The following is a 27,478-nucleotide window of genomic DNA, read 5'->3' as shown; positions in this document are numbered from 1 at the left end:
CATAAGGTATAAGCATGCACATGAAGAAGCACAGATATGAGATGTTACAGATTGTATGTATCTCTATTATTATTACCTATATTTACATAGATAAGGATGGTTACCGAGTCGTAAACAAAGCTCCATAAAGGAATAATAGTAGTGGCAAAAGTATTAGTTGGTTGGCCCACCTCTTTGGCCCAGACTGAACTACCAAATGGACTGGCAGCAAATCTTGTGCAGACATTCATGGTGCCTAGATGATGTTTTTCTTAATGACTTTGCTGATCCTTTGACTTTTCCTCTGGTGCAACCACAAGGTTGACATTTGTGGTTTTAAATCACATTTCTCAGCATCTATTGGGTGGATTGCCTTAACTTTTGTGAATGTCTCTCATAGGATGAAGGGTGACAACTCTAGTGATCCCTTAACCTTTCACCTGGCGCCATCATCACGTTAACATTTTATTGTACAGTACTTTTGTTTATAGAAAAATACCTGCAAAACATTTATGATATATACCCATCAACCTCAGGTGTACAAATAATAGCATGCTTACACGCTAAACTAAGGTGAAACTGGTGAAAATGTCAAACATTACACCTGCAAACTTGTTAGCTTTGCCACTGTGAGCATGTTAGCATGCAGATGTTAGCTAAGTACAGCCTCACAGAGCTGTTGGCTGTAGACTATAGTCTTGTTAATATTTACAATGGATCAAATGACTCTTTGTAATGGGAATGTGGGTGACACTTATTTCTCTATCATCTTCCAGCATCTGTCAGCTCACACATACATCTGTGATATAAAATCATTGGCAGCCATTTACGGGCCAATTCAAAATGGAGGATGAAACTAATTTAAATGTGCGACAGTGCAGGGTTTTATTGTTTTGTAGTCACTAGACCCTAGTGGTGAAAAATTGTAGTGACACTTTAAGTCAAATTTATTCAGAGCATTTTAACGCTAAACACTAAACATGCTCACGGTCCAAGTTTCAAAATGCTTATGTAAATGCTGTTCAGCATAAGTGAAGCTGTTTAAACTATGCATGGTACATAAAAGACGAATTCATGAGGCTTGTTGGCGAGAGCTCAACCTCAGTCCGCCTGCAATCGGCCCTTTGTTTAGTCTAATTTGCCACCTGCAGTCAGGCCATGACTGAGGTGGTTAATACTGGTGCCAGGGGTCGATTCACAAAGCTCAGGCCAGACTACATCACCGTGGGAGGAGATCTGGGATGTGGGAGTGTAAGTGGCCAGTCCTCAGAGCAGATGTTGGGAGCCCGACATTAACAAAGCCTAATCACCAATCAGGGCGGGGCTCTAATTAGGCCCTGCTAGCAAGAGCCCCACTGAAGGTTTGACTCTGGCAAAAACGGACGATGGACTGCAAAACAGCTGTAATCATGCAAAAATAATTAGGGGAATTCAAGGCTGCAGTTGTGCATAAATACGTTCATGCACTCGGTTTTGCCATATGCTAATCTAACAGAGCAACATAAACTGAGGGTCTAATAAATGGAAGGAAACCCAAGGAAAGAAAACAAAGCTAATGCTCTCCATTGTTGTCTTTGGGTTGAGTCATGGGTGCAGTGACTGGTGGTGATTTGAACTGTACACGACCTGAGGGTCAATCTCAGTGTTTGTTTATGTTGGAATATGACTGACTTTGGTCTGATGATGCATTTGCCCTGTGGACCGTTCGCAATGAGGAAATCAAAAGCGGGAGAGTGCAAGAGAAAGAGGGGACCAGATGGGAGACTGAGATGGATTGGCTGGGCTAACAGGCAGATGTTTATGGGCCATTATTTACAAGCTCTTTAATCTGGGCTATTTCCTCGCCCTTGGCAATGGATAGGTCTATGGGTCATGCTGCCTGAACCCCACCGCGAGTGGTCATCCATCTCCCTCTCTAAAAGACAAGGAGAGAGAGAGGGAGGGAAGGAGGGAGAAAAATTAAAACATTGCTCTTTTTTTTCCAAGTGATGTTTGGATGTCTTTTTTTTTCTTCTTGAGAACAACATAAGAAGTGTGAAACCATGGCTTGGTGATCGCAAAACAAATTGACAAAATTTTGCCACTGGAACGCCTGAATGATTTTCGTTCATAGTTCACATTAAACTATTTTAAATCAGCAGATTAACTTTAACTATATAGGATGATACTAGTGCAGTTGATCAATCCCTGTGTGCATATAATCAGAAAAAACACTTGGATATTCTTGTACATCACAACAAAAGGAAGGATACTTGTAGAAAGGGGAAGTGCAGACAAAGAAGGAAGGGAATGAATGAGAAAAGAGAGCTCATGGGATGTTGCTTCACCAAAAAGCTTGTCACAGCGAATTTCCCTGTCATTCTTTCCACACTGTTCAGAGCTTTTCCCTTGCTGTGCATACATTCAATTAGAGGATTATGAGTGATGCTATGGCCGTTAGGACAACAGCATGTCTCTCCTCTATCTCCTGCAGGCAGACTTGTGCCTAATTTTCCCATCTGCTCGATGAATATTAGCCCAATTGCTGTCTATATCGATTTGTGCTAAGGTTAAAAGCTTGCAAGACCTTGGCTTGAATATGTGTTGCCTGGCAACTGTTCCTTTCGACCCCCTAAACCCCACCCTGTTTCAGCCTATATGGGCAGCTTCATGTGGGATATGGGTGAATGAGGGTGAGGTTGGAGGTGATGGGGGTGGGTTGGTCTGGCCTAGCCAGATAGCAAAAGCCCGGGCCTTGATTTCCAGCCCCATCAGTGATTAAAAGCTCCCCCTTCTGCCTGACATTGTGACCTTAACCCCCGGACCTCCATGCTCCAGGGTCACTTAACCTTGAACCCAATTACAAGATAAGGTTACTTAAGTGTGACCCTCACTGTGCTCCTCACTCAGTTAATAGGACAGGCTCTAGGAGAAAAGGGCCAGCGCAGCTGATACGCCTCTAGGTTAATTCACTGGGTTGACAAAGGTCGTGGGCAGCGGCCATAAAGAACGGGACGGCACTTCGATTTCTCATGCAAAGTGAGACTCAGCAATACGATATCGCAGCAGGAGCCAAAGAGCAGAGGCAGCAGAGCTTGTGTTCTGATAAGATGATTTCAACACCATCGCCAGGTGCCACTGCTGAGCCCGTAGGTTGCTATATGCAAAAAGCTGCCTGCGCACAAAGCCATATGTCACGCTTTCTAATGACCTCCTCCCTGCAGGTACACTACTTGATGTGATGATTGTGCTGTTTGAATAGTTCATCCTCAAAAAGTTACACATATCCATTTTGAATCAAAATTACACACATGAAATTAAAATATTCAGCTGATTATCCACAACCCCTTAAACTCTATCACACACAAACATGTCTATTATTCTCTAAAATGTAGCAGTATTTTTATATTTTCAGTTGGTAAATGTTACTTTTAAAAAAGAAGAGTGTACATGTATAGGCTATTATCATTTGAAAATTATAAAACATTTTTGATACATATTCATTGGATATATCACTGTATGTTATTTCTTAATATTCTTATCAATTTGTCAGACAGTACAACATATTGAGAGCCAAGGCGTCTCAGCTTAACTAAGCCAATAAAGTGTGACTGGTTTGTTTTGTCTGTGTCACGTCCTGGCTGTATCATGTGGTAAACTCTTACCCTGCCTCTCACCCCTTCAATCTGGCTGTATCCCTCTTGGATCAAAGCCAATGGGCCGGCTTAACAAGCTGGACCACATCAGAGCCGACAGGCTTGGGGGGCGAGGGGCCGAGGGGTGAACACAGCGAGCAAACATGCTCTGTATATCATGGCAAAGCCTGCTGCGATACTGACCGTGATTTGGGTGAAGCCAACACAACAAGGGTTCCCTTTAGTGCTTATTGAGGCAGTTTCTTACTGAGTTGCTCCTGCACTGGGGAGCTTCCTCTTCAGCTGCAAAGTTGGTGATAAAATTCACCCAAAAAGCAACAGGAGCAGAGGTTGTTTTGTCCAGAAGAAAAAGCCCATATCACCTGTCAAACATCGGGAAAATGATAGTTAATCTCCAAAAGGCTTAACATCGGTTCAACTGTGTGATTGTGATCATTTCTTTTAAATATAGGACAAACAACAGAACGAAATCCTTAATAAAGCTTTACCTTCATTCTATGTTGTGTTTTTAGCCAGTAGTATTTGGCCAAACTGTCGGGTCAGACAGGAAACAGCTGCTTAGAAATAATAAAGCTGGTTGTTGTACGTAAAGCAGTTAGTTATACAATGCATTTGTCAGACATGGCGTGGGACGAAGACTGTATTAACATTAACAGAATAACTTAATATTTGCTAAATGGATAAGTCCAAACATCCCTGGCACTTGGACTATTAAGGAGAAAGTCAGCTTTTGATTTGAAACTGCTGCTGCTGCTGCAACTGTAACTACTAACAATACATTGCAAAGTGAAGGTGAATAGTATTAGACTACATGCAAACTTAATGGAATTTATGTTTCTCAACATTTGAATGTACTGTGTTGTATTTGGTTCTAATCTTGTCCGTCAGCTCAGGTTAGTCACTTTGCGTGACACTGCCCACATATAAGGCTCTCAAGTCGAGCCCGAACCCTCTCGGCACCACTTTGTTTGAGGTCAGCTGCTGAAATAGGTCATTGTTTTCCTGTAATGAGAGACAAAGGGGTTTCTGATTAAATTTCGCAGACATAACGGTCATCAGGCTCACGGCACACGCTAGTCAAGCAGAAAAGGACTGTATGTCCTCATCAAAATTCCAATCATAAAACCAAAACAAAAGCTTTCAGGTTCATTTATATGATGTGGATAAATGACCTGAAAAAAAAAAGAAAAAAAAGAAATACAGATTAACGAGTCAGCTGAAGCCAACAAATCAAAACCTTTGGCTTTCAGTGACAAGCTCTTTACCTTAGGTAAAAACAAATAAAAGAAAGAAAAGTAACATCTATAGTTACAAATATGCTCAATTTACCAAGTAAAGGTGCAGTAACACCTGCACATATTTGCAGATTTCTATTCCTAGCAGAGCTATACTCACCTTTTTGTGCTATGGGCCACTTAAGAAAAATATACATTGCCTTTTGAACGGGCAATACTATCAATATATATAATACTAATAATATTAATGATTCCCCTAAGTTGATATAATGTGAGAATAAGCGGTAAGAAATATAACTCAACGTCTTGTTTTAGACCGTGTTTACCACCTGATTGTCCCACAACCTGGGTCAAACAGGAGGCAAAAGATCAGCTGAGAGGAAAAGAGGGAAGAATTTGAGTAAAATAGAGAGCTGTATGCACAGAAAGGGAGAGTGTGTGTGGGTTGGTGGGTTGGTGGGTGGGTGTGTGGGGGGTTGGTATTAGAGAATAGGAGCAGTGAGAGAGAGAGAGAGAGAGAGAGAGAATATGAGGCTGCTCTAACAGTGGCCCGCTGACCGGCAGTTGAACCTCTCTCTGAACTGAAGATGAACCCTAAACTTGAGGATCTTCGGTCACGGATCTCCCTGGGAGCTACAAGCCGCGGCAGCTAGCCCACAGAATGATGCTCTCACACACACACACACACACACACACACACACACACACACACACACACACACACACATATGCACACACACGAACACACAGGATACAAACTAGCAATCTGCACAAGAACATTGCCAATGTTACACTCAGATAATTCCATCATCATCACTGATACACAAATCCACTCAAAATAATTCCACTGGTGAGAAATTAGCACACAAACACACACACACACACACACACACACACATAAAAACACACAAACATAAAAGCGCAAAAACACCCACACATACACCCTCGCATTGATCCTCTGAACATAGCCTACATGCAAACCTTGCCCTTCGCCCCGCGTGCCTTTTTTTTCGCTGGCACATGCTAATCCACGGGTCTTTGCAATCATGTAGAAATCTAACATGCAGAACCTAAAGGTGTGGCGTGTACACACACTCCCATACATGCAAAAATATGCACACACACACACACACACACACACATTTGTGCATATAACTGCACCAAACATGTCAGAGGTTGCGATAGCTCTTTAACCACCCCCACTGTGGTACACCCAGGAGGGCAAAGCAGAATGCACTGTGGGGTCACGGACAGGTCACCACAACACGTAATGATCCTGGTTCTGTTTTGTGCCCAGCTGACAGACAGACGGGGGGGGGGGGGGTTAGAGCAAATATATAAACAAAAGCACATTACTCTTATGCCTGCACTGAAACCTGTTGGAATTTATTTTGCTTCACGGTGCAAAGTAAGAAAAGTAACGATTTTTTTTTTTTCTTGGAGGAATTCTTTCAAAGCTGTACCCTGACTCTTGCCCTCCAGACCTCGTCTATGTTGTCAGATCTGGTCTAAGACTGGCTCAAGATGTCAACGTGCCACAACGGAGAGGTTACACTTAGCAGATCCACATTTATTTTTTCTTTAAAATTGAGTTGACTCAAATCTAATTGGATGCTGCTAAAACCATAGAAAAGGATGGGGCAGGTTATAATCAAATTAATATTAATGATGCAGTTAATCACCAACAATGTGGAAAAAGGGGTAAAATGTGATGGGTCTCCAGTAATGCTACATCTCCCTTCCTTCAATATTCACATAAAAATTCTATATTTGAACCTTAATGATTTGCAATACTGCCCCAGTATGAACAGTACAGTAGAAATGCATTAAAGAAAATCATTTGTCAGCATCTATATTTTCGATTTTTTAAAAATCCTGTGGTATAGCTGGTGGGGAGAGCCTCCTCTCATTGTTTGACAGGCTTCACATTCTGAGCAAAAGAAGCATTTCATGGCAACAGAAACACATTAAACGTGTTCTCTTCACTCACCTTCCTCTTGGAGATGTGGACCTGAGCCGGTCGGCAACATAAAGACTTTCTTCTAATGACTTATTCATATCCCACAGGGTACAATGAGTGGAACTCTGTCTCTCTACAAATGGACCTTAAAAGGAAATGCTAACTCAGTTGTTGGTGTTAAAGAATTTTTTTAACCTTTATCCCGAGAGCAGCTTTCCAAGCACAAGCACACGCACACGTTCATTTTCAACACGGCCACACCTCACACAGTTACTCTCCAGAGAGCTGCTCAGTACAACCACAACCTATGACTGCGGGCTGCTCTGCAGCTCCAGCCAAGCAGCTGGGGGTCAAGGGCATCTCGACGGTAGCTGTTGAGCGGCAGATTGGCATCTGAGTTATACAAATACTTCTCAGAGGCAGAGCAGCTCTAAAGGCAAAAATAATGTCCTCGGTTGAGTTAAACCTCAAAGTGCAGAGGCAAGGCGAACAACAGCTAGAAAGGTGCTTTACATAAGATGTAAAAAGGAATCAAGAGAACATATAAAAGAAATACAAGCCAATATGAAAAGATAAACAGAATTTAATAAGAGTAAAATAAAACAAAAGATAAAAATAAAAGTGATTAAATTAGGAGAATAAAAATGACACAGCATGCAGTGAGGGATATGACCTAATATTCCTAAATTTAATTTCATGAAAAGCAGCAGCAGGCAGAAAAGTTCCAACCGCTGGAACAGACCTCGGGTTTACTGGGAGTTTGTTCCAGATAAGTGGTGCATGGTGAGCAAAGACAGCAGTTTCACCTGTAGAGGTTAACATTGCTTTATCCCATCTGCACTCCACTCTTCAGTACTCAGTATGTGACTTAGTATATGCTCCTCCAGATTGTGGGTTTACTGTTCAGGGTTCTGAGATTAGGGGACTACCTGTTCTGACCGTGTGGTGTGTTTGCCATCACAACATCTGGACCCATGAAAGAGAGACAGCTAATGCTAGCTAGCCTTTGTATAATGTGGGATGAACACAACACTGAGAGTGCAGGAGCTTTGAACTACTAACTTTAAACTGTTAGGTGAAGGATTTTCTATATAATTATCAGCATCTATTATTAAATGGAGGAGCTAATGTGAAGGGTAGAGATGAAACATGGGAGTCATTATAATGCTGAAGTGGTATGTTGACAACCTGTGTCAATGTTGCATTGACAGTATTGCCTCCAAAAGCCACAAACTGTAGTACTAATGTAATTCTGCCCTTTAAATCTATATTGTGTTGATTTTAAAATATTTTTGTATTAAGACTCAACACTTCACAGAATTGTCTTAGTGGTAACAGCTCTGTGGCTTTCACTGCAGGTCCAATTCTGGAGCTTCTTATTTGGACTGAAATCTTTATGGACTGTTGAATGGCATTTGCATCACATTCTTAACTGACAAATTGTATTAGCCGGTTAAAACTTGGCCTGTCCAGGGTCAAAGAAATAGTGTAGTGTAATTCACTTTTAAGCTCTTTGAAGCTCCTCAGATAAGAATGGAGGGATTTGGACTCTGTAGCGACACCGCTGTGAATACAAGACAGCTTTTCTCAAAGTCATTCACGAGAGATATTATTTAACAAAATATGACTGGAAAAATGTGAAAAAGTAAGAAAACGATGCAAAATGGGAATTCATTTTAAAGATGTCTTCCTTTCTGTTGCATTTTATTATTAAAACAGGACATGAAGAATCCACTGACATCAAATCAGACCAAGGTTCTCAGGTTCTTTGTTTTGTGGCATGATGATGATGAGCCATATGTGAGGCAAGGCAAGTTTATTTGTATAGCAGCTGTGCTTCACATAAGGTGAAAAAGCTTTAGATTAACATCTAAAAGTGCAATAAAAGATAAGATGCAAAAAATCAAAATGCACAAAAAAAACTGGTAATTCTTTTTGGGTCTGTAATTTCCTAATAAAATTCTACAAAGTTTCCTAGACAGAACTATGTAACTTACTACATGACGTGGTATACCTCCAGCTAATCAATACCAATGAACTGTTTGTGTAACTATCTTTTAGTAGGTGCACAGCAGGACAGCTGGACATGCAAAATTGTCTACAGACAAACATACAGCTCAACATATATAGAGAATAAGTTTTCCAATGATTAATGAAATGATGGTGTTCTTTCAAGAAAATTCCTCTGGAAGTCAATAAACTGCTTAAAAATGCAACATAAATAACTTAACTCTGATTAAAATAACCAAAATAACAGAACTGTCTATTTTCCTCAGTAATAAGTTCAAAATTAAATCTCTTTTCAATGAGTTCAATTCAATAAATTCAATAGAATTCGCATACAGGAATGAATCAGTCAAAGGCAGAGAGTTTCTAATTTGTAACAGACAGACATCAGTATCTCTGTCTAGACAGTGAACACCTCTGAAAAACTAACAGAAATCAGATAACAACAGATACAATACATCTGCAGATGCATCTGTGGCTGCGTCCTCAAAGTGAAGAGAAATAGCTTTAACATATGTTTGTAAACAAACTTTCTAAGCTAATTATCGAGCTTATTGAGAGGTTAGTCTATGTGGTCTGGTTGTGTTTGACCAGAGGCTGACAGTGTTAAATCCATGACTCTAACATAAGGACATTTGCATTTCAGACACATGCTGCCAGTTATTAAGATGACAGTGAGGGATGAAAAGAGGATTTCCCATTGATCCCTTGTTGTTTCATAACACTGTTTTCCCATAAGGTCACAGGGTGTGTCAGCCAGAGATCACAGGGACACTGCATGTGTGTGTGTGTGTGTGTGTGTGTGTGTGTGTGTGTGTGTCACACATGGGCCACATGCTGGTGTCCAGCCTAGAGGCCATCACAGAGTTCTGCCAGAACAAGTTGTGTTACTTGTGCTACCACACACATTGTATGTGAAAAGGTCACAGAGCTGTCCCTGGAGGAATGGCTGGGAGACCCTGTGCTGGTCATAGACTGACAGTGTGTCCCAGTTTTATCATATAGACTACTAATACTATAAAGCATAATGTATATTTTTTAAAATTTGTATACAAGAAATTAATGTATCCCAACGCTATGTTAAGATGTCCACAGACAGCAACTTTAAATGTGGAAATGTCAGAAATAACTTCAGGCACTTGCACATTTTCAAGCTTATTTTTTGTTTTGTGAGCTGAAAACCTTTATTTGATTGCTGTGCCATTTATTCACTTTTTCCCAGCCATGACTGATATCCACTGTATGTTGCATGTCCAAAAACATAAAAGTGTCCTATATCAGTGGTTTCCAGACCTTCTTGGTTGTGACCTCTTAAAATGAAAAGTCCAATTTTTGAGAAAATGCCTGCACATTGACCAAACATTAAGAGAGGCTCTAAAGATGCAAAAAGAAAATTATTTCATGTGTAAAAAGTGACACAGCAAAAAAAAAAAATTGACTAGAGGTGAGCACAGGCCAGCAAAACTTACAAAACATCCAATCCAATAGATGCAAATAGGCAATCAGACTGTCAACAAAGACCGATCAAGATGAGGAAAGGAGCACATGAACCCATCAGCTGATGATTCTCCTTTGACCAAAACATTCACTTTTATCCATTCATTCATTTACTCTATTTGCGTCTTTAGAGTCCCTCTTCTTTTTTTCTTTTTTCTTTTTCTTTTTTTCTTTCTTTTTTTTTTTTTTTTTTTTACAGTTTTCCATGAATAAGAGTTTTTGTTTATGGTCCCACACACCTGGTACTAACTTTTGAAAAGCCCAGCTTCAAGAGCGTAAACCCTGCAGCATTCCTTACCTCTTAATATGAGGCAGTGTCTACTTGACAGTGTGTCTATTCACTGGTTGCATATTTGGGACCATTTCACTGTGTGATTTTATTCTTTATTTTTAGAGGCCGAAATTGACCAAATTACATGATCAAGATTCATTAGAAAGAAGCTAAAGAATCAAATAAAATATTTTAAAATTATCCTTTTTTTCCTACTCTGGTAATTATCTAACATCCCCTCCCATTTATCCTGCAGCCTCCCTGAAGATCTCAACCTCAATGTTGGGAATTAGTATTGTACAACATCAAGCAGCTCTAATATATGGGTTTTTTTTTTTTGCATACTACATTTTGTGATTTTTCCACTGTGAAAGAACCATACACAAACATGATTAAAATTACATTATCACCCTCCATTCAGAGTTAAAATCAGGTTCCAGTTAATAATCTTCGATTGGATCCTGATGAGCAACATTTTGCTCTTGTGAACAAAGTGCTCTGGAAATCCTTGTGTGACCTTTCATCTTTTGAAGCAGAAACGCTATTGTTATGACCCCTCTTTGAAAGTTGACCACATTTGCTTCACAGGGCAACAAAAGTGATAAGTAAGAAAAATGCACCTTTTCTTTCTGCCTTTTAGGTTATCCTTGGTTTGTCTTTTGAGTGAATCAGGAAAGGCTTTTCCCACAACAGCATCCCTCAACGTGAGCAAAGTATTCATGTTCAAGTATGAAAGACACAGTATGTATCATCCAGCATCTGTCTTGGAGCATGTGAATTTGTCTTCATCTTGGTATGATGTGGTTGGACTACCTCTTTTTTTCCTTTTGCTTTTCAGAACACACAGACTCTCTGTGGATGGCAATGACCTGGGTCTGAACTTTGTACACAGCCTTTAGTAAATTGGCCCAGACGTGGGTCAAACTCTTGTCAATATCCCCTGTTAAACCCAGGTCCCATAATGTAAAGAGGATTAGTCTTCGTCTGGGAAATCATGTCTCCATCTCTCAATGAAGGATTTTGGACAGATCATGCTGAACCACCAGAGTGTTAAAGCAAAATGCTACTGGATTAAAACTCTTAAATCCTACACCAGTGCCACACTTCCACACTAATAGTGATTATTACATTCAAGAGAAGGGAATAAATTAGAGAATTGGAAAAAAAAGCCTTGGTGTCAACATTCCCTGAGGTCACGACAGGTGGAGACGACTGCCATGGAGACGAGGCAGCGGACTCTCAGGCCAGGTGTAGGCTGACAGGTGGTCATTTGGGGGTGAGGCCACCTATCATGACCTGAGATGAGATTTCACCTCCAGGGCCAAATGGAGGTCAATGTGTCCAGGTCCAGAAAGTTTCAATTGTCAAGCTACATTTTTGTGCTTACAGATGGTTTTTATCGTATAATTGTATATAATTTATGTTGGTATAATTTCTAAACTTGATTCTACACATGGATGAATTAGTGCTCTGATCTTTTTCAATTACCCTTATAATCATTTTTCATGTTTTTGTTGCATTAAACTAGTTGCATTTTAATTTATCTCTTTGTCAGTGTATCATCATTGATTCTCTCGTCTCAGATTTGGCTCTGAGAAAAAAGTAAATTCTCATTATCAAATTATAGAAACAAGCTCAAAAGGGAACACACTCATACTGCCCTCCATCAGAGTTAAATTGCTTTCCAGTGACTTGTTTAAGCACATGTAGATCTTGTTAAAGAATGCTGTTTTTGTTGGAGTTGATCTTGGTCTGCCTCTCATCTCTATCACAATATCAATAGTCATATTCAGGAGGGGGATAGTACCATAATGACCATAATAATAGTAATGACAACAACCCCACCAAGGTGTGGAAATTTAGTTAAAGGTACCCTGTGAAGTTTCTGACCCCTGGTCATGCTGTGAAGCAATGTTTTTGCAAGTGGGTCCCTGTTCTGTTTGTACTGTGCACGTGCATGAGGATGCACATGAATGTGATTCACATCCTGCCACTGGTTTTGTGCTATTCCACTGACTAAAGGTGGTAGTAATGTAATAAATCTAAATTCGTAAATGTAATAAAGTGCCGACAAAAGAGATAAAGAAGAAGTGGATTTAAACAATGAATGATTTCATTTTTGGAAATGTTTTCTGTGGAGGGAAATGCTTTCATCATGTTTGCTAAACTTCAAGGATAAAGAAGATCTGTTTTAGCAAAGAGCACTGAACGTAAATGTAAGTTTTATTTGTTTCCGTGCAAACTAGAGAAACGATCACTTTATGTGGCAATGTTAAAATACAAAAGGAAACCATTACTTTATCTCTAAATTCATTTGACTTGTCATGTACTCATACTTTCCTGGTTCCAGACCTCTGAATCTCTGTTTGGTTCAGCAATTCAATTAGACCTTGTGTTGTGCCTGTTGATGGCTGTTTGCCCAGGAACACAACTGACCAATCAGAGTAGGCGGGATTTAGAACAGGAACCCTCAGGCCTAAGCCCTGAACCCTCACAGACTTGATTGACGTCACCTGAGAGGTGATTGAGTGTGAGATACTGCAAAGGCTTGAAATTGTATAAAGAGGAATGGGACAGAGCTTTGCAACATATCACGTTACCTTGACAACAAGGTCAAAACATGTTTCGTACTATTCTGGATTTGGGACTTTATTTTACATATTTTGATTTCCTGACAGTTAAGGCACTGAATGAATGGACTGCCTAATATTTCATAGGACAACCAACTACACACAGTTATGAATCACTAGCTGTAGGTTTGTACTATGTTAGGTTTGTTTGTTTGTTCCGTGCTTGTTTATTTATCTTGTTTTAACACTTCCTGGCCACCCCTGGTAATCGTGTATTTAATGTCACAATGCTATGAACTGTGGGTAATTCCCTCACTCAAAGTCTGTACGGAAAGTGTGCATAAATGGCTCAAAATGTCTGAGAGAGAGCACTCATGCATTTGACAATTTAACAGTGGGACAGTCCTAAGCCCGGACAGACTTAGAGGGAAACACACCTCAAAGTCTATGAGTCTGTGATGACACTGAGATGGGGTCATCATCTTCCTGCAAATCAACAAACATGAACACAGTGTTAGCCTGAGTGAATCAAGTGAAACAAAATGGCGATTCACTCCATGCAAGATATGCAGCACAGCACATAGCAGCTGAACGGGCAAGGCGTCCATCAGAATCCACAGTGATGTCTTCTAGCTGTTGCCTGCTTATGGCAAAGGGCTGCGACTGCGTCCTACAGTTTCCTGTTTATTTATACCCTTAACCTTAATCCGGAGTGCCCTTCACTGCTGCGCGTGTGATTTCATGCGGACTGACGCTCCACAGTAAAGTGCCGGTGGAGAGGAAGCAGTTGGGGAAAGAGCCAAGATGAGTTTTGATCTTCCCCCTTACCTTAGAGGAGCATTTCTCATAGTCCGAACACATATTCTTGTTACTTCTGAGGAGATAAAGCAGTGATTGTGTTGTTTTTTTTCAGTGGAGCAAATTCATTTCATTTGTAGTTCCTCTGTCATTTCAAATCTAATATATCCAACAAACAGGCTCAGTTTATATGGCTCATGCCTTTAGCCCAGGGACAAAGGAGACAGGGACAGTATCTCGCTTGCGAACATTGAAAATGTACAAGAATATACGCATTGCTAATACTGTCCACACATAGCCTGTGGAATTCAGAACAATGCTACAGACATTGTGCTGTACATGCACACACACACATATACACACAGCTGCATCGCCGAGCACCAATTACCACAGCTGTGACCTCACACGTCCAGGTCAGCGATTCCAACAAAATGGACAAAAACAAACTTGTCCTGGAATCTCGGCCCCCAATTACTCTGCACTGAGCTCCCCGGGCGGACAATGCTGCAGGTGAGAAGTTGGACGGGGTTCTGTCACAGCTTGGCAGAGGCACAATGGAGCCCTGTGGCATCGCCTGGAACGGCTGCAAGTCCTCTCACAGATGGATTGCTCGGATAGAACGTCTTTAGAAACAAGGTTTTTCAGTTAAGCGTTGACTGCCTTCACACTTCAAAAGTGTGAGACAGCCAGAGTGAGAGGAAGACCAAGAGTTCTTCTGTGTTACCTTTTGAAAGAGTCAAGAGGTTACATTGAGGACAAGTCTTTTAATCTAATATAACACTGCCTAGCTTCATGGCTTGTCAAAATTATGAATGAAAAGTGAACAGTTTTGTGTAGCTTTTAACTTTATGCTCCAAAAAAGCACTATTTTCACTTTTTTGCTGTAAGGACAGCTTTGATATCCTGTATGTAGTTATGCAGACAATAACATTTTTGGTTACTACATCTGAGCACAGTTGGTACATTTTTTGAGGTACTTATATGACAGCAGTAGCTACAGATTAGATCAGATTAATATTACTTTAATATGAATAGTTGAAAAAAAAGAAACATAGGATAATCGTTGTAAAAAAAACTACACATTCCGAAAGGTTAAACCAGTGGTTGCTATTCTCTTTTGCTTGTGATCCCTTAACCCAAACAGAGCTCCTTGGCGTTTTACAGATGTGTATGAATTGTTATCAGTGCCATAGAAGGCCCAAAGTGGGAAAATTATACAACTTTTCACAAAAAAACGAAGATTTGAGAGAAGTAGATACAAATTTATGTAGCAGTTCTTTGTTTTTTTCTTTGTGATAACAGATTATTCATCTCACCGCCTCTCAGTTTTATCTTGTGACCCTTTGGCCCAACACACTCAGTTGGGAAGCAATAGACTGAACAACTAAGTCCACAACAGTGAAATCCTGCTGACACATTGGGTTACACTTTATTTGGACAGGCCGCCTACACAGAGTTTACAGAGTATTTGTAACATTTCACTGATCTTTGTTGAACATTCTAATGTTCAACAATTGTTCAACAATGTATATACAAATATTCAAGCAACAATTAGTAAACCCTATAACGGTTAGGTTAGCTGAACTGTTGAATCTCAACTACAAAACCTGATGAATTGTTACACTGTGTAAACTCTCTGTAGATGGACTATCCAAATAAAGTGTTACGGCACACTGCTGCAGTTTAAAAATTATATTTTTACTTTACTTTTTAACTCTGCTTTTACTTGTAATTGAGTGTTAAGCAAAGGCTCTGAGTTATTTCTTCCACCACAGTATTTCAGTGCTACAGAAGTAAAATTTATAGCTTTTATGAACCTTGGTTTAAGTGCAAGATGACCACAACACTTAATGAACCTAATGTTCAGAGAACAACAATGAAGAGATTATTTCATGCATAATTTGTGTTAGCATTTTCTGATCTGACACTTCTATGATTAAGGTTTGGTCAAGCTTCTGTAGCTGAACCTATTTGGTTAAGGCTGAGTCAGGAAAGATCCCCGTCATGGTTCAGAAACCAACACTGACATTTGGTACAGGATGTGACACCAACCACAGTCTCTTGTGTTCATAGTGAAATCACACACCAGAGGGTTTTGCATCATTACAGACAGTTGTTATTCATACAACCGCTTGAGGTCACTTATCAGAAAGACGGGAGGTTAAAAATAGGTAACCTCAGAAGCTCAGCAGCTGACATAACCCATACAGTGTAGGAAAACCTACCTTAAAGCCACAAAAACTAGAATAAAATGTATAAAGATAATAGATAGATGCGGAAACAAAACTATCGATCCCTATTTTCTTGACACCCACAAAGTTTCCAATGAATTCAATCGTTAAAAGCAACTAGAAAAACCTGAAGAAAGTGCAGGGAGAGGTGAAATGAGGGTGAACAAATAGAGGAGCGAAGCAGGCAAGAGCAGAGAAACTGTAGGAGTGCTGTCTTTGGGAAAAAGAACAGCGGTGTGTGTTGCAGAGAACAGCTAAGGTCAACAACAGAGCCCTGCATTGATTCCACATATGTGATAAGGTCAAAAACTATCATGGGACCTTTGCCCCTGGGCAGTTTCCAATCATTCTGTTTCTCATAATCTGTGGAAAACTTGTCTGCTTTTCACAGTTCAATGACCACTCATCTCTGCAGCAATTACGATGCCCTCTTTGCACCCTGACAGTTCAATGCCATGTACAATGATCTAATGTGATTTAGTTCTCCCATTGCTTTGAGCTCTCTGGATATTTTAAACTATGGTGCAGGATAATTACACGCAAGTGATAGATTATAGATGGATACTGACAGAGCCACTAAGAATAAACTCAGTACTTTTAATGTTAAAACAGCCAGTACAGGTCCTGTACACTGTTGGACATGTTAACAGTCATTTGGCAACCAATTGTGATGGTCCCCATCTGCACACAACACTCAATTGATAAACCCCAGGGGCCATGTGAAGATGATTTAGTGGGTCAAATGCAGCCCGCAGATATCACAGATAGTGAAAGAGATGCACTAATGTGCGCATACACACACACAAGTGCACATGCACACACAGACGTGCAGAGCATACACAAAGTGGAAACAGAAGGCGCTAAAAATAAACCATCTAAAATATTTAACTTACTGACCCAGAAAACAACCTCAGCGTAATCATGTTTGCACAAGCAGAGGATACCACGATGACGGAGCCATGATATCATTAGGGCTGATGGGCAATAACTTGATAAAATCCAAGCTTTGTAACTGTACTGTCGCCCTCAGGGTAATGCATCACATGCAAATGAAACATGTGTGTCTTAGATGTTTAATCAATTACATAAGGCTGATAAAGTCATACAAACAGTGATTAAATCAGGTCATTTGGCACCATATGTTCTTAAAGGGGCACTCCAGTGATTTAGTATTGCACTTCCATAAGATTGTGGGATTCAGAAGACACAGATTAAGAAAAAGAATGGTAAAAAATTAAAGCAACACAAGCAGCGATAACTTTTTATTTTTAGTCACAAGTATGGATCAATTTCCAAAAACATTGGATCCTACATTTCCAATAATGCAACCAACAACATCAAATGCAATGACTTAATGACATAGAAGAACCTTGCGTTATATTTTTTTATATAAAATGTAGATATGCTATATATACAGTAACATTTATGCTATAATAAATACAATAACATTTTGTTGTATTTATTAAACTTTGTGTTCTGTGTTTGCTTACGTACTAGGTCAAACATTTTACAATCCAGTACAAATTAACCTTTTTAAAATCTCAACCACATAAATTTAATGCAAACCACCTTCAAGTTAGACAAATAGAAAAATAAAAACATTTTCAACCATCATCGCCACAGTTAACACCCATTGAATGATTTAAAAGGATTCTTGATGTTGCTTCTTGGTTGAGTCTCCCTTTAAACCTTGAAAAGCATCTGGGTGTGGGATAGTAGTGGGAAAAGTTCATTAGAAGACCTAAATAAAATGAAGTGAGAGTTGAAGTTCTTCATTGACCCCAGACATGCCCTTCTTGGGTTGGTCAGGTTGACGAAGAGGACACGATGATTGGCATGGATCCATGTCCTGCTTGCAGCTAAACAGCCATGTCCATATTCAGCGACAATATTGGCCTCTAACCCCCAGTCCAGATGCCATTACCATTTTAGAGTCACACTGAGCGTCTGGGCTGGTGCACAACACTATCAATATTAATGTTCTGTGACTGAGGCGGCTTTGGAAGAACTTTCTCCCACATCAATATTGATGGTGTTGCCATACATTGGAGTCGGGGCCCTCTTTAAGGATTTATAAGACGAACGCTGGTGGGAGGGGTGGTGTCTGTATGAGATGGGGGCCAATGCGATTTTTGGTCAGCACCTCAATGATGTACATTTTCCTGCCATTCAGAGCAATTTCTGTGGAAGAGGGGCGACTCCAACCCACGCTTGATGAGATCTGAGTGGCAAGGGCCTGAGCGGAGACAGATCCAATTCCCCTGCAATGCTTTGCCAGAGATGATAGTTATGGAAAAATGAACGTTTCATTTCAAGGGATCTGGGAATGCTAAATGGGGGTCTGTTGATTCTGGAAATGGGGGTATTGCTTTTGGGACATCTTCACAAACAGTCCACTGTTGGGCCACACACATAGACACAGATCCATTTCATTACAATATTAGCTTTGGAGATGCATAGCTCTATATATCAAGTGTCAAGAGGGCGTGCTCAGTAAGGAGTTTCAGACATGGCTCTTTTGTCATACATTCAGATATAAATCATACAAAGAAAAAAAACAAGAGGAAATTAATGAAACACAAAATGAACTTTGGCTTTGTCTTGTTCTCATAAACCATTTACCGAAATTGGTGGTTGAGATTTTCTGCTGCATTCTTCACGGTACATAAAATATTATGAGATATACAGTAAAAGCCAGTGAAGCTAAATGAATGAGTCTGAGTGTTTGTGAGGCAGTGACATAGCAGCAAAAAGATTTGAAAAAGACCATTTAACTAAAAGGACAGTAAAACACATATCTCCGAGCTTTTAACAAGAATGGATCAGTTGAATCAGTATTCACTGAATAAGTAATGCTACTTAAGATTGTCAGTATTGTAGAACCAACACTGGCATACTATATTACCTCTTTTTGGTCAAAATGGCAAACATGTTGAAATTCAGACTACATGGTGGGCAACATTAAAGCTGCTATATTGTATAAAGTGAGACTTCCATGTCTTACTTGATTATAAAGCAGGTCTAGGTTCCATATCAATACAGTGAAAGTATCAAAGCACTCAGTCCACAGAGAAATGCTCAATGCCTGTATTCAGAAACTGAGCCTTAAAACAAGCTGTCACCGCCCACCTGGACCCACCATTCAACCTTGCAGGGTTTGGTTTCTCTGAATATTTACCTGGAATCTGCTATATTTATTCGATCACTCAGGAAATCTAGACCTGTTGTTACTAGAGCTCCAGAGAGAATCCTGAGGAAGGGGATGTAAAACTGCACTGAGGTGGGTTTTGGGAGTTAAAATCACAAATATATCTTCTTATGGATCTCCTTTTTATGCCTTACTATCTTAGGGGGGACATGGACACATCTATCATTGTAAGAACCGGTTTGGGCCTTACTATCTGGAGTTTGCATGTTTTTCCTGTACCACACTATGACTATTTCTATCTTTTTTAGTACTTACTATACAATGACATTTTTTGATGTTTTGATGCCATAGTATACTTTGGGCTTACTATACTATGACATTTTTCTGACAATTTAATGCCTTACTGAATATATTTTTTCCCTTTTTATGCCTTAGCATACTATGACTATGAAGTTTTTATACTTTACTATACTTTTTATACATATTATGCCTTACTATACTATGACGTTTTTCACTTTTTTTTTGCATTATTATAGTATGACTCTTTTTTTTACATTTTTATGCCTCACCTTATTATAACATTTCATGCCTTACACTGCTATGAATTTTTTTTTTATCACTTTTGTCTTTCTATACTATGACATGCTTTGCCTTATTATGCCATGACTTTTTTTCACAATTTGATGCCTTGACGTTTTTTGGCATTTTTATGCCTTACATTATTATTTCATTTGATGCCTTAAATTACGATGAAGTTTTCTTGTCCTTCTATGCCTTAATATACTATGATGTTTTTTGACGTTTTATGCCTTACATTACTATTTCATTTCATGCCTTACCTTACTATGACATTTTTTTGACCTTTTACGCCTATATATACTATGATGTTTTTTTGACCTTCTATCCCTTAATATACTATGATATTTTTTTGACATTTGGATGCCATACTATACTATGACGTTTTCTGGCATTTTTATGCTTTACATTACTATTTCATTTGATGCCTTACCTTACTATGAATTTTCATGACCTTCTATGCCTTAATATACTATGATATTTTTTTGACATTTTTATGCCATACTACACTATGATTTTTTTTGGACGCTTCATGCCATGCTATACTATGACTTTTTTCGATATTTTTATGCCTTAAATCACTATTTTATTTGATGCCTTACCTTACTATGAAGTTTTTATGACATTTTATGCCTTAATATACTATGATATTTTTTTGACATTTTTATGCCATGCTATACTATGACTTTTTTCGACATTTTTATGCCTTAAATTACTATTTCATTTGATGCCTTACCTTACTATGAAGTTTTCTTGACCTTCTATCCCTTAATATACTGAGATATTTTTTTGACATTTTTATGCCATGCTATACTATGACTTTTTTCGATATTTTTATGCCTTAAATCACTATTTTATTTGATGCCTTACTATACTATGACGTTTTTATGACATTTTATGCCTTAATATTCTATGATATTTTTTGACGTTTTTATGGCATTTTTATGCCATACTATACTATGATGTTTTTTGGCATTTTTATGGCTTACATTACTATTTCATTTGATGCATTACCTTACTATGACATTTTTTTGACCTTTTACGCCTCAATATACTATGATATTTTTTTGAACATTTTTATGCCATACTATACTATGACGTTTTTTGGTATTTTTATGCCATACTATACTATGACGTTTTTTGGCCTTTTTGTGCCTTACATTACTATTTCATTTGATGCCTTACCTTACTATGACATTTTTTTGACCTTTTACGCCTCAATATACTATGATGTTTTTTTGACGTTTTTATGCCATGCTATACTATGACTTTTTTCGACATTTTTATGCCTTAAATTACTATTTCATTTGATGCCTTACCTTACTATGACATTTTTTTGACCTTTTACGCCTCAATATACTATGACATTTTTTTGACCTTTTACACCTCAATATACTATGATGTTTTTTTTTTATGTTTTATGCCATACTATACTATGACGTTTTTTGGCATTTTTGTGCCTTACATTACTATTTCATTTGATGCCTTACCATACTGTGACATTTTCATAACCTTTTATGCCTTAATATACTATGATATTTTTTTGACATTTTTATGACATGCTATAGTGTTACTTTTTTTGACATTTTTATGCCTTAAATTACTATTTCATTTGATGCCTTACCTTACTATGAAGTTTTCATGACCTTCTATGCCTTGATATACTATGATATTTTTTTTTACATTTTTATGCCATACTATACTATGACATTTTTTTTACATTTTTATGCCATACTATACTATGACGTTTTTTTGCATTTTTATGCCATACTATAATATGGCATATTTTTGCATTTTTATGCCTTACATTACTATTTCATTTGATGCCTTACCATATTGTGGCGTTTTAATGACCTTTTATGCCTTAATATACTACGATATTTTATTGATATTTTTGTGCCATACTATACTATGATGTTTTTTTGAGGCTTCATGCCATGCTTTACTCTGACTTTTTTCGACATTTTCATGCCTTAAATTACTATTTCATTTGATGCCTTACCTTACTACGAAGTTTTCATGACCTTCTATGCCTTAATATACTATGATATTTTTTTAACGTTTTATGACATACTATACTATGATGTTTTTTTGACGCTTCATGCCACGCTATACTATGACTTTTTTCGACATTTTTATGCCTTAAATTAATATTTCATTTGATGCCTTACCATAATATGACGTTTTTATGACCTTTTATGCCTTAATATACTATGATATTTCTTTGACGTTTTATGCCATACTATACTGTGACGTTTTTTGGTATTTTTATGCCATACTATACTATGATATTTTTTAAAAAATTTTATGCCATACTATACTATGATATTTTTTAAAAAATTTTATGCCATACTATACTATGACGTTTTTTTTTTACATTTTTATGCAATACTATACTATGATGTTTTTTTTTGCATTTTAATGCCATACTATAATATGGCATATTTTTGCATTTTTATGCCTTACATTACTATTTCATTTGATGCCTTACCATACTATGAAGTTTTTATAACCTTTTATGCCTTAATATACTATGATATTTCTTTGACGTTTTATGCCATACTATACTGTGACGTTTTTTGGTATTTTTATGCCATACTATACTATGATATTTTTTTTAAATTTTTATGCCATACTATACTATGACGTTTTTTTTTTACATTTTTATGCAATACTATACTATGACGTTTTTTTTGCATTTTTATGCCATACTATAATATGGCATATTTTTGCATTTTTATGCCTTACATTACTATTTCATTTGATGGCTTACCATCAATGACGTTTTTATGACCTTTTATACCTTAATATTCTATGATATTTTTTTGACGTTTTATGCCATACTATACTATGACGTTTTTTGGTATTTTTATGCCTTACATTACTATTTCATTTGATGCCTTACCTTACTATGACGTTTTCTAGACCTTCTATCCCTTAACATACTATGATATTTTTTTGACATTTTTATGCCATACTATACTATGATGTTTTTCTGCATTTTTATGCCATACTATAATATGACGTTTTTTTGCCTTTTTATGCCATACTATAATATGACGTTTTTTTGCCTTTTTATATCTTACGTTAATATTTCATTTGATGCCTGACCATATTGTGACGTTTTCATAACCTTTTATGCCTTAATATACCATGACGTTTTTTTTGCATTTTTATGCCATAGTATACTATCAAGTTTTTTGGCATTTTTATGCCATACTATACTATATCGTGTAATTCCTGACCATACTGTGACGTTTTCATGACCTTTTATGCCTTAATATACTATGATATTTTTTTGACATTTGTATGCCATACTATGCTATGACTTTTTCTGGCATCTTTATGCTTTACATTACTATTTCATTTGATGCCTTACCTTACTATGAAGTTTTCATGACCTTCTATGACTTAATATACTATGATATTTTTTTTACATTTTTATGCCATACTATACTATGATGTTTTTTTGCATTTTTATGCCATACTATACTATGACGTTTTTTTGCATTTTTATGCCTTACATTACTATTTCATTTGATGCCTTACCATATTGTTACGTTTTCATGACCTTTTATGCCTTAATATACTATGATATTTTATTGACATTTTTATGCCATACTATACTATGATGTTTTTTTGGCATTTTTATGCCTTACATTACTATTTCATTTGATGCCTTACCTTACTATGATGTTTTTATGACATTTTATGCCTTAATATACCATGATGTTTTTTTAACATTTTATGCCATACTATACTATGACGTTTTTTTTGCATTTTTATGCCATAGTATACTATCAAGTCTTTTGGCATTTTTATGCCTTACATTATTATTTCATTTGATGCCTTACCTTACTATGAAGTTTTCATGACCTTCTATGCCTTAATGTACTATTATATTCTTTTGACATTTTTATGCCATACTATACTATGATGTTTTTTTGACGCTTCATGCCACGGTATACTATGACTTTTTTCGTCATTTATATGCCTTAAATTACTATTTCAATTGATGCCTTACCATACTATGACGTTTTCATGACATTTTATGCCTTAATATACTATGATATTTTTTTGACGTTTTATGCCATACTATATTATGACGGTTTTTGGTATTTTTATGCCATACTATACTATGATGTCTTTTGGCATTTTTATGCCTTACATTACTATTTCATTTGATGCTTTACCTCACTATGACATTTTTTGACCTTTTACGCCTCAATATACTTTGATGTTTTTTTGACATTTTTATGCCATACTATACTATGACGTTTTCTGGCATTTTCATGATTTACATTACAATTTCATTTGATGCCTTACCTTACTGTGAAATTTTCTTGACCTTCTATCCCTTAATATACTATGATGTTTTTTGACATTTTTATACCATACTATACAATGATGTTTTTTGGCATTTTTATGCCATACTATACTATTTCGTGTAATTCCTGACCATACTGTGATGTTTTCATGACCTTTTATGCCTTAATATACTATGATATTTTTTTGACATTTTTATGCCATACTATACTATAACGTTTTCTGGCATTTTTTTGCTTTACATTATTATTTCATTTGATGCCTTACCATATTGTGACGTTTTCATAACCTTTTATGCCTCAATATACTATGATATTTTTTTGACATTTTTATACCATGCTATACTGTTACCTGTTTTGACATTTTTATGCCTTAAATTACTATTTCATTTGATGCCTTACCATACTATGACGTTTTTATGACCTTTTATGCCTTAATATACTATGATATTTTTTTGACGTTTAATGCCATACTATACTATGACATTTTTTGGTATTTTTATGCCATACTATACTAGGATTTTTTTGGGCATTTTTATGCCTTACATTACTATTTCATTTGATGCTTTACCTCACTATGACATTTTTTTGACCTTTTACGCCTCAATATACTTTGATGTTTCTTTGAAATTTTTATGCCATACTATACTATGACGTTTTCTGGCATTTTTATGATTTACATTACAATTTCATTTGATGCCTTACCTTACTATGAAATTTTCTTGACCTTCTATCCCTTAATATACTATGATGTTTTTTGACATTTTTATACCATACTATACAATGATGTTTTTTGGCATTTTTATGCCATACTATACTATATCGTGTAATTCCTGACCATACTGTGATGTTTTCATGACCTTTTATGCCTTAATATACTATGATATTTTTTTGAAATTTTTATGCCATACTATACTATAACGTTTTCTGGCATTTTTTTGCCATACTATAATATGACGCTTTTTTTCATTTTCATGTCTTACCTTACTATTTCATTTGATGCCTTACCATATTGTGACGTTTTCATAACCTTTTATGCCTTAATATACTATGATATTTTTCTGACATTTTTATACCATACTATACAATGACGTTTTTTGGCATTTTTATGCCTTACATTAGTATTTCATTTGATGCTTTACCTTACTATGACATTTTTTTGACCTTATACGCCTCAATATACTATGATGTTTTTTTGACGTTTTATGCCATACTATACTATGACTTTTTTTGACATTTTTATGCCTTAAATTACTATTTCATTTGATGCTTTACCATACTATGACGTTTTTATGACCTTTTATGCCTTAACATACTATGATATTTTTTTGACGTTTTATGCCATACTATACTATGACGTTTTTTTGCATTTTTATGCCATACTATGATATGATGTTTTTTGGTATTTTTATGCCATGCTATACTATAACTTTTTTTGACATTTTTATGCCTTAAATTACTATTTCATTTGATGCTCTACCATACTATGATGTTTTTATGACCTTTTATGCCTTAATATACTATGATATTTTTTTGACGTTTTATGCCATACTATACTATGATGTTTTTTGGTATTTTTATGCCAAGCTATACTATGTCGTTTTTTTGCATTTTTATGCCTTACTATAATATGACGTTTTTTTTCATTTTTATGTCTTACCTTACTATTTCATTTGATGCCTTACCATATTGTGACGTTTTCATAACCTTTTATGCCTTAATATACTATGATATTTTTTTGACATTTTTATGCCATGCTATACTATGACTTTTTTTGACATTTTTATGCCTTAAATTACTATTTCATTTGATGCTTTACCATACTATGACGTTTTTATGACCTTTTATGCCTTAATATACTATGATATTTTTTTGACGTTTTATGCCATACTATACTATGACGTTTTTTGGTATTTTTATGCCAAGCTATACTATGTCGTTTTTTTTGCATTTTTATGCCTTACTATAATATGACGTTTTTTTTTCATTTTTATGTCTTACCTTACTATTTCATTTGATGCCTTACCATATTGTGATGTTTTCATAACCTTTTATGCCTTAATATACTATGATATTTTTTTGACATTTTTATGCCATGCTATACTATGACTTTTTTTGACATTTTTATGCCTTAAATTACTATTTCATTTGATGCTTTACCATACTATGACGTTTTTATGACCTTTTATGCCTTAATATACTATGATATTTTTTGCACGTTTTATGCCATACTATACTATGGCTTTTTCTGGCATTTTTATGATTTACATTACAATTTCATTTGATGCCTTACCTTATTATGAAGTTTTCTTGACCTTCTATCCCTTAATATACTATGATGTTTTTTCACATTTTTATACCATACTATACAATGACGTTTTTTGGCATTTTTATGCCATGCTATACTATATCGTGTAAATCCTGACCATACTGTGACATTTTCATGACCTTTTATGCCTTTATATACTATGATATTTTTTTGACATTTGTATGCCATATTATACTATAACTTTTTTTGGCAATTTTATGCTTTACATTACTATTTCATTTGATGCCTTACCATATTGTTACGTTTTCATAACCATCTATGCCTTAATATACTATGATATTTTTTTGACATTTTTATGCCATGCTATACTATGACTTTTTTCGGCATTTTTATGCCTTAAATTACTATTTCATTTGATGCCTTACCTTACTATGAAGTTTTCTTGACCTTCTATCCCTTAATATACTATGATATTTTTTTGACATTTTTATACCATACTATACAATGACGTTTTTTGGCATTTTTATTCCTTACATTACTATTTCATTTGATGCCTTACCTTACTATGAAGTTTTCTTGACCTTCTATCCCTTAATATACTATGATATTTTTTTGACATTTTTATACCATACTATACTATGACGTTTTTTGGCATTTTTGGGCCTTACATTACTATTTCATTTGATGCCTTACCATATTGTGGCATTTTCATAACCTTTTATGCCTTAATATACTATGATATTTTTTTGACATTTTTATGCCATGCTATATCATGACTTTTTTCAAAATTTTTATGCCTTAAGTTACTATTTCATTTGATGCCTTACCATACTATGACGATTTATGACATTTTATGCCTTAATATACTATGATATTTTTTTGACTTTTTATGCCTTAATATACTATGATATTTTTTTGACATTTGTATGCCATACTATACTATGACGTTTTCTGGCATTTTTATGCCTTACATTACT

Source organism: Seriola aureovittata, chromosome 7 (assembly GCF_021018895.1).
Source record: "Seriola aureovittata isolate HTS-2021-v1 ecotype China chromosome 7, ASM2101889v1, whole genome shotgun sequence".
Taxonomy (NCBI): domain Eukaryota; kingdom Metazoa; phylum Chordata; class Actinopteri; order Carangiformes; family Carangidae; genus Seriola; species Seriola aureovittata.
This window is presented reverse-complemented; position numbering follows the sequence as displayed.